Source organism: Mustela nivalis (assembly GCF_964662115.1).
Source record: "Mustela nivalis genome assembly, chromosome: 17".
In the NCBI taxonomy this organism is placed as follows: domain Eukaryota; kingdom Metazoa; phylum Chordata; class Mammalia; order Carnivora; family Mustelidae; genus Mustela; species Mustela nivalis.
Genome location: NC_139036.1, coordinates 39,067,116 through 39,079,547, shown reverse-complemented (window position 1 = coordinate 39,079,547; position 12,432 = coordinate 39,067,116). Strand labels below are relative to the sequence as shown.

Below are 12,432 nucleotides of genomic sequence, written 5' to 3'. Positions count from 1 at the left end.
ACTGCTTGACACTGTCTGCCCTGGGAGTGTTCCTAATAGAATGTTCTCTTTTCACATGGAATTGGGCTTTGATAAGCCTCTGTGGAACAAGAGTCCCGGAAAACGTCTCATGCTTTTGTTCTTTTGACCATCAAAGTTCACTATATCAGTGCTTGTAAATAAGAGAATTCCTCTTCAAGAGGACAATCAATCAGGCCCTGACTTGAAAGATCAATAGAAACTTGATATATGGACGGGAAAGGCCAATCAATCACAGAATTACTGGTTTATGATTGCTTATTTCTCTTATCAGTGCTTGCGCATCCGACATTATCATTAGCAAAGATGGGAAATTTGAATTTCTGAGCAGAGTAGATTGTAATATTCTGGGGTCAGCCAAAAACATTGTATTTTTACTCTGGATTGGCCCACAATTTCTCTACTTCTAAAATCCAGCTTTAGAAATTTAAGGCTTTCTGAGGATGTCATAAATTATTAAATAAATTGAGGGCTCTAACTCAGCACCCTTCCAACTGCTGAGAAAAGCAAGGCTGGGAACAGGGATTGTTCACCAAAGACAAGCAGGTGCCCATTTTTCAGCATAAATGGTTTTGTGGGGAGATTTTGCAGAAGGGAAAAGGAAGCGGTCAGTCGGGTGGATGGTGGATTAGTGGGGTTGGAAGCTGTCAGAGGACTCAAGCTCAGCGCTCGGCTGAAACCTTGGGTAGCTTGGCAGGCTCCCCAGGCTGTTTGACATCATGTTTTAAGATCTTGGCAATCATTTTCTCTTTTTTCCATTATTCAGAGTTTTGGTCTATCAATCATCATAAAAATGAACCATTAAATTTGCCTCAATTGAACCAGTTTTATTTATTGTTACATTTCAGGGAACTTGCTAACCTGGAGGCTGGCAGGCCTGGACTGGGGAGGATGGAAAGGCATGTGAGTGTGAGAAAGGGGGCGAGGAAAGTCCGGGTGGTCAGTGACAGCAGTCAGGGGCGGGGAGGACACAAGATGACAACTGGACAGCTAGGAATTCAGTGTTCTGAGGAGGAATGTGTCAGCTAGATTGGGGGGCGGGCGGTCTGAGAGCGCTTGAAAGTGAGGGGAAATTCAGACTCAAACTCGGAGCCCATGTCCCGAACTGGGTGCGGGAGGATAATGATCCCGTGGAGGCCAGCCCGGTGTGCAGGACCCGTGCGCACACTGGACACGGCTGGTGATGGAAGTGTGTGCAAAACACGGGCTGTGCGCGAGAGAAAAATCCTAAACTGTGAAGCGAAGAGGGAGGGCGGGAAGAGAAATGAGAAAGATACACACAACTTGAACTTTGCCTAAAAAAGAGAGAAAGGATAAGGGGAAGGTAAACACTTTGCAGATGGGAGAAAACAAGGTGCCAAGTGCAGAATTCAGGAACAATAGAGACAGCACCATTTCAGAGCTGATAGAATTGTGATACCATGTGAGACCGGCGTATTAATATGTATTCCATAAACTGTGCGGCTCGCAGCTCCGCACCGCTCTGTTTTGCTCTGACCGTAGTACCAGCCTCAGGCACCACAACACAATTTGGAAACAATGTGACGGAAATGTTTAATCTGCTCGGCCCATCTGTGCTGCGTATTTCTCCAGATCTCCCTGAGAGAGGCGCCTTGAATCTCCACATTGCCTTTAATATTCTCCTAAATCACCTCCCCACTGCACTTCAAGGGCCATTGCTACAATATCACAGGTTCATCTAAAGTGCAATGGGGAGGGGGGTTTGGGGGGGGGGGAAGCGCAGGCCAGGATATTTTTTATTTTAAAATAATTTCCAGAGATTGTCTTTCCAGCTTCCTTAAAAAAAAAAAAAAAAAAAGAAAGAAAAAAAAAAAAAAGAAAAGAAACGTTATTCTACTATTGTCGTAAGGTTATTGAGGTTGTTTGGTACAAAACAGGGTAGGATAGAGTGGAATCATTCTCCAAAGAATTATTTTTATTAATCTCGATTCCCTCAATTGGACATGGGAGGGGGCGAGCAGATGCTTGTTTCCTCTTATCTCGTTTTCTTGCGCCTTGCTAGGGTGATGAGTTCATTTGGGGCTGGTGTCTCCTCGGCTTGATGTTCTCCTCATTGGGTACTGGCTTAACTCTGCCCTGCTGCAGACAAAGCCATCTTGCTCAGGACAGGTAGACATTTGGACCCTGGTCAACTAAATGCCCTCACCAGAAAGGGATACTGCCTATATTGTTAATTGCAGCTTCAAACCTTAGGTTTTTCCCCTCTTTAAGGTACAGATATTGAGTGTCAGATTTCTGCTCCCCCCCCAGCCCCGTCCCCCAAACCCCCTGCTTGATTTTGCCAGATTTCAGTGATTTGGGGCTAGAATGTAGGAAGCTGGGGGTAGGTTTCAGAGAAAGAGGGGATGACAAGTCACCATGTCCCAGACCTTAGACAAATGAAAGAGAGTTGCGCATCACCAAGAAAATTAGGATTCCTTTTGCTTTGTGAATTAAAGAAATGAATAATTTAATCCTTAAGATTGTTCCGGCGAGGGAAAGGCAACGTCCCAGTTGCGGAGCCCTACAGCCTGTCGGTGTGTTACATCATCTGCACACATAGGCGTTTCCATGACAACCGCTTATAGCTTCATTTCCTGGATCCCTCTAGGGGGTGTCACAGCCAGATCCACCTGCTTTTCACCCTACCCTCGGTGGGGTCATGGTAAGGTCGCCAGAATAAATGAACGCGGGTACTAATGATCTGTTTACTGCTGTTTATGCTCTGTGTGTGTCAGGGGCACGCACATTTAGAGAGCTCATTATGGTTGCAATTAGAATGCACCATCGCTAGATATTTAACTCCTTTTTCTTTTAAATTAGCATTTTAATAACATTCTTTGAGCAGAGAAACAAAATGACCATTTTTCACGGACAAACTTCTAGCTGTAGGTGCAACTTTAATGGCAAAGTTGTGAAGGGGAAAGAAGGGAGGGGAAAAAAAAAGGCCATTTTTACTACTTTCACCCTCCTCCTTACCAAAAGGATATTTTTATTTGCTTTCTAACACACTCAATTTCCTAAATTTGTTTTGAATCCAATTATTTTGGGTGGTTTCAAGTACCGTACTCTTGTTGGACGGAAATTAGCAGCGATTGAAATTAGCTTTCTATGTGACCTGTGAAAGGGGCTAAAATAATTACAAGTGTGTATAAGAAACCCTTTCTCCAAAGACCCTTGCTGCACCGCTGATAGCATTACTGGAATATCTTTATACAGTAACTGCAAGGGCTGTTTTCTTTGAAAAGGCGATTGCAATGATTGTTTCTGTTTTAAAAATCTTAGGATTGTCTTATAGAGGATGAATGATGACAAAAACTTGTCAATATAGGAAGGAAGAATGAAAAGAACAGCACGGCATCATTTACCATTTGAAAATGGCCTGATCTTGGAGCACCAAAAAGCAAAGAGAGACAGGAACGGGAAAGATTCAACGTAGAGACCCACTCGGTCAGAATGTTCCACCAGGCTCTGCTTTTTAGGAATCGGCCAACACCTTTACTAGGTGTTTATAGATGCTCTGTTTGTGGAAAGTACAGTGAAAAATAACAATTTGAATGTTTCGATTATCTTTCCCAGTCCGTTCCATTTTCATTATTTATTTCCTATAAATCGGGACCTTGCTGAACATAATTCTGCAGACAAGGAGGTGGATGGGACAGCCAATGTGAACGAGGAGATAGATGGTGGGTGCGTGTAAGATGGATGCTATGCGTTTATGAAAAGGAGCAGTATGTCTGCATGTGAACATCCACAGAGTAGAGCAAGCAAGCGTGTAAACTATAATGGGTATTTATAGGTGAAAAAAAAAAAAAGGTGCAAGGAATATTGGATGGGAACAAGCACACTGAGCCTGAAAAGGGTTTGCTTTTTTCCTAACCTCTTGGAATCCACGTCCAAGTTCTGCTAAGGTGTCCCATGGTTGCTGCGGCTCCTGTGAAAACTCAAGCCTTTTCATGACAACAGATGGGGGATTTCACAGCCAGAAGACTCAGGAGGTCAACAGTTGAAAAGCAAGAGTTAGAGAGCGAGATCTTTATCGACATCAAAAACAATCCCACCAAGAAAACCCAGAACGATAGAAGGAGGAAAATATTTAAAGACACAGTAGGAAAAAAAAAAAAAAAAAGGGAGCCTTTATAAAAATGCGGGTTTAAAGTGTTTATGCTGTTGTATCAGCCTAGTTGCACCTTAGAATCTGCCATTTCATAAATAAAATACGGATGGCATAGCCTATAATTTGGTGATAGCTACCCCAGGACATATCTAGATGCACTTGTGTTATTTTAATTAAATACTGCATTATGGTTTGTGACAACTACATAGCTACAGCGTAAATGAATTCGGAATTAAAGCGTTACTTAGGCATCCAGTAATTTTTGTTTCATTCCTCAGTTTTACAAAGCAAATAGCTATAAAATCAAGATGTTTGTTCATTTACAGATGGAGCAGGATTGTTGTTGCTGTTTTTTTCCTCCTTAATCCTCATGCACAAAAAGAAGACAGAGCTCAGAGTCTGGCTCCCAACACTCTCAGCTTATGAGCCACATCACAAAGAAAAACACATCCTCTTGACTATAATGTGAAATGCTGAATATTAATTGCTGGTATTATGCTTATCTTTCTAGCCGGGTTCTGTCTTTTAACAATTATTCCGATGGGCTGCAGTCTTGCACCGCCAGGAGATTTTTCTCCTTTGTTGAACAGTTAAAACCTATTTGATTTCATTTTATTAAAAGAGAATCTTAAAGTTCACAATGCTCCTTGGAAGTTTTAGTATCTGGAACTCTTCCCCAAATATAGAATATTAGTGGGAACAGAGAAACTGCCAAAGCTCTTTGATTTAAAAAAAAAAAAAAAAAAAAAGAAAGAAAGAAAGAAAGAAAGAAAGAAAGACACACATATCTGCATCTAAAAGAAAAAAATATTTTTCATTCTGGCAATATTAGTGTTTCCTTAATGAGACTGGAGAGGGCATTATAATTTGATATAATCAATTGGTTAGTTTAAATGTCACTTAGCTAGCAAATCATGAGAAAGGTTCAGAATATTCTCATCTAACAGGCACGGATTTTCACTCAAAATTAATATGGTAGGGTAAAAGGATTTTTGCTCAAATATGAGGATTTAATTATATCTTTAATGTGTCATATGTCAAGATGAAAGTTTTTAAATAGCAAGTTTTCTGAAACCACTATTATTTCTAGTTTGAGAATCAATATAATCTTTTTATTAGCCCTTAAATACCATACGTCTGGCAACGTCTGCTAATTCCAGCTTTTCTGGGTTCTAACCAATTACCCCAAGTGGCCCCCCTCACCTCCTGCCAACTAATCCTATAAACTGCATGGAAGTTACTCCCCTGTATGTTTGCAATGAGGTTATAATTTGCTTTTAGCATTTTGCTAGTTTGGTTGCAGAGCTGGACCCATAGAATCCCCAGAAACGCTGGCAGACAGGGGTTTGGGGAGGCTGAGCTCCTTTTGAGAAAATAATTACACAGAAACAAAGCTTTTGTGACTCCTTTTAAATAGAGCATCTCACCGAAATGTCATCCAGCCTCTTTGGCAGATTAGTGAGGAGTTTATTACTAAATCTCTGTCTAATAAACGTGCAGTTGACTCTGGAGGAGCTGCTTGTTATAATACTGGCAGTGGGAAATGGAAGGAATGTCACAGTTAAAGACACAAATTTTCCCCATAATATATTCGAATGGAAACCTCTGAATCCAATACTACATGGGCATATCTAATAAATTCACAATATTTCAGTCTCACCAGCCTTCACCGGTTAGTTTTAAAGATTTATGTGGTAAAAAATTACTCAGTGATGAATATGGTTTATTCTGTGCAGTATTGGAGGTATAAGGAATTAAACTACCGTCTTTAACAGTGAATTTATTATTACCTCTGTCAAAAGACGAAGCCTTTAACAGCATTTGTTATAAATTCACTGCAAAATAAATGGCTGGAATATTTTTACACTGGAGTTTGTAAAGCATCGGGCGATTCTGAGCATTAACCTAACCCTGCCATGGCTTAGATGGTTCTAGGTAAACAATTCTGTCTGGGCCTTGTAGTTAATTATCTGATCTGGGACTTTCCACCTGACTGAAAGGGGTGTGTGTGTGTGTGTGTGTGTGTGTGTGTGTGTGTGTAGAAAGTGAAGACTCCTGTCTAGACAACAGTTTGAGAGTAAGTAAAGTGGAAAATGTGGTTTTTTTCCCCCTCTTTTTATTTTTTATAATAAATGGCTAGGGTTTGGAGGATAAGGTTGATATGCAATTGAGGCTCTTTTTAGCAGTTTTCTGTGCATGCATATGCGCACACACACACACACACACACACACACGCATCCTCTCCCTTTTGTCCTCTCTTGGAATGGGTGTCCCCTCATTTATAAAAATTACCTGGAAGGAATGAGGCTGCCAGGGTTTGTTCTAGACGATTGGTTCCTGTCTGGGGGAAAGGAATGGCCTCTACTGAATTTGACCGGTGTATGACCGTTGCCTTCCAGCTGACCCCAAATCCCATTCCCATCCTCCTAACTCTATAGACTCCCATTGGGGTTATTAATGAGAGAAAACACCATCATCATCATCATCTTCGTCATCACAGCACAGTGTTGACCTGCTTGTTAACATGAAATGGTGTGGTGGGGACAGGTTCTGCTTCTCTTTCATATCATCATAAATAAGAAAAGATATTTTCCAATGGTATCCCCTCACTGGCCCCCTTTGGTTAGGTCAGAGGTGAATGATTGCTCCTTGACAGGCACTGATCAGTTTCATCACACTGTTTGGGCAGCCTGCGCCCCAGGCCTAAATTCCCCCCACTTACTCCCCAGAATTACCTCCCAAATAACCCCGCCCATCCCCCCACACAGCCAAGCTGAGGGTAATGGTGCCTGAGGAAGTCCTAAATGGACACTAGATGTCACCAAACACCTCCTTTCCCTCAGAGCCCTGAAATTAAAAAACCAAAAAACCCAAAAAAACCCCCAACTAACCCAAGCCCAAACCTTCATTTAAAGCAACTGGAGGAATTAACTTAGCCGTTTTTATGAGGCTTTTATCACATTCAACTAAGCACACTTAGGAGAGGGAGTACTGCTGCATTCAGATAATTTTTACAACATACAAATCTCTTATGGAGGGAACGGGGTCAAGGGAGGGGAAAGGTCTACATTCTTTAAGGTCTTTTGAGGGAGGAGGTGGAGAGCAGGGGGCCTTAAAAACCCCACGACAACAGGTGCTGGGAACAGGTGCTGGGAACAGACCTGAGGCCTTCAGGTAACAAGGAGTTGGGTGTGGAGCTAGGGTGCAGGCTAATTTTAAGTAGTTTTAACCATGCTGGAAGCTGAATGTCACTCAGGGTGACAAAGTCAGTCTATCCTCATCCTGAAAGGGCCCAAAGCGTCTGACGGCATCATGTGTTTGAAGTTAAACTTGACTTTGCCTGCAAGTCTCTCTGTTCCCATGTTAACTGCACCCGCAGAGAAGACAACCAAAATGCTATGAGTTTGGTCCACGGGAACATCCTCCCACCCCAGCTAAGCCACCGACTAAGTAGAAACCTTCTGTGGTGCCCAGCTGATTGGTCCCAGCCTGACCTCCATGGGCGCAAGTGGCAGGTCAAATCTTGGAGGAGCCCAAGGCCAACTCATGAGGTACACAACATAAGCCCAAGAGATGTGGCTTGCTGACTCAGTTTGCCCTTAACAGAAGACCTCATGCAGGGACCTCTTCTGCTTTCTCGTCAACTGAGAAAGAGTTTTTCTTCCTCTCTCTAATTTGCCCCTATCTGCTGGACAGCTCATGTTGCCACCGTGAATTACTTCTGGAACAGGAGGCTTAATTTTTAAACAGCCATTTATTTAAGTTCTCTCACATAGTAGAACGGACGCCTTTATTACTTAGGAAGGAGGTTCCCTAGTGAGAGAGCTTGGAGCCAGGAAGAGAGTCTCTTCTCTGAAAGTTGGAACTTGCGACTCATCTTCTCCAAATAGAGGCATCTTGTCTCACCTCCCTCTCTCCCACTTAAAATAAATGCCCACCTCGCTGCTGGTCCACAGAAGGGCCTCGCGGTCCGCAGATCAAAGACCGTGGAGCCAGGGCCCGGCGCTCCCGCACGGAGGCTGCCTCAGCACCTGTCCTGTCATGCCTGGTGCCCAGGCTGAATGGATTTTTGGAGTACACCTGTTGTTGAACCCCTGCCAAGTACTGATGGCCACTAACCCCCAAATCACTTTTCCCCGCTGTTGATGTTTGGAATGTCAGACAGGACTGAGCAGCAGCCGGCATGTATTTCAAACACAGCAGATGGATTTTTATATTAGCTCCTATTTCATGTTCAGGCAGAGCGACCGCCACACTAAAACCCGCAGCCTCGATGCTGCCGAGTTTGCTTCTGTGAGATTAATTCTGTGAAATTAATTGGGACAAGATTGAAAAGGAAATTAAAATGCAGCTGAGTGAACAGGCCTTTCAAACACCTTTCCTCCTGCTCTATTCAAACTTGGATTCTGCGGTGGTCGCTGGCGTCGTGGGAAGTAATTTACGAGAGGCAGGCTCTCCGGAGCCATCGGTTACGTATGAGGGGACCTGCACAGGCGCTGCAATCTGGAGCCACTGAAGAGCGCTAAACACCCCGCTGTGGCCTGAGCTGCGTCCCTGCGGGGGCGTGGTGGGGGGGGAGAGCGGGGCTCAGTTCCTGTACCAGGAAGAGCTGTTCAGAAATATCTGGGCCCAAAGTGAACGTGGGAACATCCGCTAGATGCGCAGATCTCCTTCGTTATTAAAATCTCCCTTTAATATATTTTAAGGCCCAAATTGGAACTGGTGAATTAAGTGGGCGTGAAACTGCATGGGGCCTAGGAATGTAGGGCCTTCTTAGGGGAGGTTCACAGGGGTCCAGCTGACGGCGCCCGTTGGTTCCCGTTTTGGAGCCTGGATACGCGGCTCCAGCTTCTCATCAAATGAGAAGTCTGAACAAAACCATCCATTACAGTTGGGGACACAATCTCTCAGACCAGGAAGGGCTAGCTGGATTTCCATGTAGGCCTCTTCACTGGATGGTTTTCTATTTCCAAGTGAGACGATTTTGTGGTTTTGAGTGTCTTCGTGAAGAGTTTTTGGGCAGGACAGGCTACCTGTTTTTTCCTCTCTCACTTCACCAATGATTGATTGAACAACTAGTATGTACACAGCATTGACCTCAGAAGTTTACTTTATTGTTAGTGGAAAAGAGAGGACTATGATAATTGTTACCATTCCCTAGATGCCAGGCACTTCTCTACACAAATTCTCTAGTGCAAGCATCATAACCCCAGTGAATAGAAGTTAGCCCAATTTTTACAGATGAGAAAACGGGAGATTAGCAGGATTAAGTGCCTTTGCTCAGGGTCACGTAAGTAACTCATCTGTTACTGACCTGCTTCCTTAAGGATAGGCCAGATGATGGGTATTTGGTTATCTTTGGGGTGTATCTTTCTGGCCCAGCCAATCATCCTCTCTGGAAGTTTTACTTTAAAAAGGACAAATGGGGCACCTCGGTGGTTCAGTTGGTTAAGTATCAGACTCTTGGTTTTTCTGAGTCGTGAGACTGAGCCCTGTGTTGGGCTCTGTACCTGGCATGGAGCCTGCTTAGAATTCTCTCTTCCCTGACCCTCTCAGCCTATCCCCCCATTTGTGTTCTCTCTAAAAAATAAAATAAAATAAAATAAAATAGACAAAAGCTCTCTTTCTGGGATCATTCTTGCCCAAAGACCCTAGGCCCTAAAAGACTCTCCTGGCCTGAAGATTCTAGGATTCAAGGTTGGCTCATATTGGAGCAACCATTAAGAAAGAGCAGGGAGCGGCAGGAGCCCAAGAGTAAAGCCCAGACCCCACCAAGCTTCCCCATTGGGTGCCATTCCCTGTTCTTAACCTGGTCCCCTCCAGTATTTCTTTTATCATACAAAAAGAGAGGGGGAAATCAGAGGCATTTATGAGGGCCCAAAACAAGAGCTTATAATTGAAATGTTTAAATTAGTTTAATCTGAATAAATAATTAAACACATTTTTGTGTGGAATTTCTTTTCTTTTTTTTTAAAAGCATTTATTTATTTATTTGACAGAGAGAGATCATAAGGAGAGAGGCAGGCAGAGAGAGAGAGAGAGAGGAGGAAGCAGGCCCGATGCGGGACTTGATCCAGGACCCTGAGATCATGACCTGAGCTGAAGGCAGAGGCTTAACCCACTGAGTCACCCAGGTGCCCTGTGTGGAATTTCTTTAGCAATTTTGTGGTTGGAACTTGTGACTCATCTTATCATGTTTAGAACAGGAATGCTAGAGGTGGAAGGGATCTTAGAGGTTATCCAACACAACTCCCTCATTTTACAAGTAAAGCTGTCCAGGTAAGCTGAGCCACACCCAGTTACACCTTGCCTTGCATTTCTTTTCTTCTTCTTTTTTTTTTTTTTTTAAGATTTTATTTATCTATATGTGAGAGAGAAAGCGTGCACAAGAGCAGAGGGAGAGGGAGAAGCAGACTCTCCACCAAGCATGGAGCCCAATGCGGGGCTCCATCCCAGGACCCCAAGATCATGACCTGAGCCAAAGGCGGACACTTAACTCACTGAACCACCCAGTGAACCACCTATTTCCTATTGGTGGAAATAGACTTTTCCAGGTTCCTAACCCAGAGGGCCTTTCTTGTCTGACAAAGGTTTTACCAGCCAGAGAGAAAAGTAAAATGGAGATTTTTGGATACCGTTTTTCTGGACTAACCTCCACTTGGGTCAGTTCTTTTCCTCCACATGTGAGAGGCGGGCTGCGGCGTATAATCGACCGCAACAAAGGAAGCCAGTTGGGGCTAAAGCGGGATATATTTAGGATTCATGTGAGAAAAAATTCCAGAGATTAGGAGTTGCTGCACGTCGGAACAGACAAACAGCTCATGGTAGAGGCATCTCCTTTTTCTATCTGTCTGAATTGTTTCATTTGTGCTTCTTCGAGGCGAGGGAATGGATTGGGTGGCCTTTTAAGATTCCTTCCTGTCCAAGGACTGTTATTGAGTTAGGTGATATAATAAAGGTAAATCCAATCCGAAATGCTCCCCAAGCCAACGTTAACTGGAACGAAGCTTTTATGAGGGAAACTCCTGTTGAGCTTCCAGCTTCTCATTTCCTCCTCTGACATGCAGGGATTCGCAGCGTGCAGAAGGGAGGCAGCTGCTGTAGCTTTTGGGGGAAGAAATGTGCTACTACCCGGCAAAGGATAAAAATAGACTGAAGACCTTCCAAACGGTGGAGAACGAAACCAGACAGAAGCACAACAGCAAGATATTTCTCCCTGAATCAAACTTTGATATATTAGCTTTTAGTACGGGAGGCGGAGAAGCGGGGATTGGTTAAAAAAGACAGGTGAGGAAGCCTCTCCATGTTCTTTGGTATCTCTTAAAAATACAACAGTCATGGTCCCCACCGATAGCTCTGTACTGCAGGGCAAGTCACCACACAGCCCCTTCTAAATGGAGGAAAGGAACCCCCAGTGAGAAGCCATTAACAAAGGCAAAAGACATGCAAAACAAACAAAATAATCATGACCGAAGAGAAGGCCAGCAGACAGTCTGGCTCTGTTCTCCCCCCCACCCCCACCCCTCCTGCTGCAGGCACCTCAGACAATGTAAACAGTTAATTTGTTCACCTGCAGGCTCTGGGCAAACAGAGGCCTGGTCACACCTGAGTGGATAACTCGATTACCCCTGTAATGCCAGCGTGGTAATGTACACAAATTCTATTACAAGGCAAACCTTGCTTTCGGGCATTTGAAATACCAATCAGGCCAATGTCCACTCCCTTCTTTGCTTTCAATTTATTCTTGGTGTATTGGAGCTGCACCAGAATGGCACTAGGATGGAGCAGAATTAGGACTCTGGAAGAAATCACTAGAAGACTGTGATCTCAGGCAACGGGCCTTAAAGGCTTCCTACTCTTTTGCAGAAGGTTCGGTCTGCATTTGGTCCTCATTCCAAGGGGACTTGTTGCAACCCCTGAAAGGTGCCTTAAGTCAGCTTTGATCTGTTTCTAAGGACCTTGTGGTATCTTTCGAATTGAGACAAACCCTTGGCACAGACAGAATAAAGATAAATGGCAAATGATGGGTTAATAACACAATGGATTTTCAAATTGCCTTTATGGAATCCACATACTCATTAATTAAAGAGCAAATGGTGCCAATTTCAAAAAATGTGCTTGTAGATATTGATTGACCCCATAGAGAAACATCTTTTTAGTAAGTTACTTCAGGGACAGAATCTGTTTCCTTAGCCCCCCTATATAAAATATGTACACTCTTTCTTTACAAAGGATGACACCACTGATCCCGTCAATGGTAGTCTGTGGGTTCTGAATCATCTTCACATTAGTGACAG

General features: G+C 43.6%; 1 protein-coding gene across 1 annotated transcript in view; it reads right to left on the bottom strand.

Moving 5' to 3' along the window:
- The window catches only part of SKAP1 (src kinase associated phosphoprotein 1), a 277,591-nt gene that overhangs the window by 9,866 nt on the left and 255,293 nt on the right, over positions 1 to 12,432 (bottom strand). The window lies entirely within an intron of this gene.